The 2,120-nt window shown below is 48.8% G+C and overlaps 1 pseudogene; it reads right to left on the reverse strand.

The window, feature by feature from the left end:
- Window positions 1-754: 754 nt before the first annotated feature.
- Window positions 755-1,785, reverse strand: LOC109681110 (G1/S-specific cyclin-D2 pseudogene; annotated as a pseudogene).
- Window positions 1,786-2,120: the final 335 nt, after the last annotated feature.

The raw sequence follows: 2,120 nt of genomic DNA on the forward strand, positions 1-2,120 counted from the left end.
TGATGTGGATTTTTTCCTGGGCGAGTGATGTGTGGTCTGCTACAGTGCTGCTATGCTGGGTAGTGGCAGTGACCTCAGCTCCAGTAAGCCATGGGCTCCCAAGGGTGAATGACTGATACCAACATTGTACCATAGCACCAGCACTGTGAGGCTAAGTTCAGAGAGTTAAGTGTGTTCAATGCTGTTTTGACTTATGCTAGGTTTATAGAGCTGTAACTATTGTAAACAGAGGAGTATCTGGAATTGCAGAATGGGGACAGGACTTTGGGTTCCATGGTGGAAGGAGACAGAGACCTGGACTGGAATCCCAGCTAGTATAAGTGGACAAGTCAGAAATTTCCAACACTTAGATTGAGACTTTACTATGTGCAAGGCAGTGTTGGACCTAGTTTTGGAGGGCTTCAAACTTATAATTTGGGGAACTTTAAGTAGAAAAAAAACCATAAAAATTACAAAATGATGTACAAAAGTGCATATTTATTTAGAGTGAGAAAAATCAATTACTTTTTTTTCCCTTTGGTGGTACTGAGGCTTGAACTCAGGGATTTGTGCTTGCTAGGCAGGTGTTCTACTGCTTGAGAGATGCCCCATCTCATCAATTACAAATTTTTATTTATTTATTTTTAATTATTCTGCTTTTATAGGACCTTTTTCTCTCACTTCTAAAAGTGATCTAGACGGGGGCAGAATTTTTTTTTTCAACTCAAAAGAATATGATCTAGGTGGGGGCAGAATATTTTTTTCAACTCAAAAGAACAAAACATAACCAGAGAGAAGGAGAGAGCAGATGATGGAGATGCCTCTCTCGTAGGGCCAGATGGCATCCTCACAGGTCGATGTCCCGCAGGTCTGTAGAGGTGGTGGCTTGGTCCAGTTCATCCTCTGACTTGGATCCATCCGGCAGCTCCTGGCTGCTCCTGGCGGAACTGCTGCAGGCTGTTGAGCAGCATGGCCTCGATCTGCTCCTGGCAGGCTTTGAGACAATCCACATCAGTGTTGGTGATCTTGGCCAGCAGCTCGGTTAGGGCATCGCACGTGAGTGAGCTCACTTTCTGGTCCTGCTGGAGCCCACAAATGGCCGCACCCACACTTCCAGTTGCGATCATCGATGGTGGGTACATGGTGAACTTGAAGTCGGTACCACACAGAGCGATGAAGGTCTGCACATGCTTGCGGATCAGAGGCAGCTTCTCCCTCTGCTGAGGCAGCCTGCGCAGGATGTGCTCAATGAAGTCGTGAGGGGTGACAGCAGCCAGGTTCCACTTCAACTTGCCCAGCACCACCAGTTCCCACTCCAGCAGCTCCTGGGGCTTGATGGAGTTGTCCGTGTAAATACAGTTTTTCCGCAGTCATCGGAATGGTCTCTTTGAGCTTGGAGGCCAGGAATATGTACACTGCACCCAGGAGCTGAAGGTGGGTCTTGGGGGTGGGGACCCGGGCCAAGAAAAGATCCAGGTAATTCATGGCCAAGGGCAAGACCTCCTCTTCACACTTCTGATCCTCACAGACCTCTAGCATCCGGGTGGCCACCATCCTGCGCCTGTAAGGCTGGATGTCCTGCACGCACTTGAAGTAGGAGCAGTGAGGAAGGTAGTGTTCTTCGATGGTCAGCAAATTCTGCAGGACGCGGTGGTCCAGCAGGTTGCGGTCCGGCACTGCCCTGCGGACCGGGTCCACCTCGCAGCACAGCAGCTCCATGGCCAGCCGGAGACTCTTGTTCCCAGGTTTTCTCCGGACTAGAAAAGTTTTATTTATTTTTTTTCGGAGGGGGAGGAGAGAGGGTTCCCCTTACCTCCTTCCTTTGACTAAAGAGGGCGGTTTGTTTTTGGAGGAGGGGAAAGGTGAGGACAGAGAGAGAAGCAAAGAGAAGAGAGAGGAAGGGTAGGTGGCAGGCGAGCAGAGCCTGAGGTCTGCCTAGCTTGCTCCGGTCCTCCCCTCTGAACTCGACTTGCTGTCTCCAGCTGGCTGTCCTCTCTCTGAGGCAGTGAGCAAGCTGGCAGGACCAATTACAAATTTGTAAAAGCTAATGAATACCACAAATGTCACCAAATTTAGAAAAATAATATAGTTCTTCTTAGTACCTTTTCCTTATAGTTTTTGACCTTATACTCTGTTTCCTC

The sequence above is a fragment of the Castor canadensis genome, chromosome 1 (genome assembly GCF_047511655.1).
Source record: "Castor canadensis chromosome 1, mCasCan1.hap1v2, whole genome shotgun sequence".
Taxonomy (NCBI): Eukaryota; Metazoa; Chordata; class Mammalia; order Rodentia; family Castoridae; genus Castor; species Castor canadensis.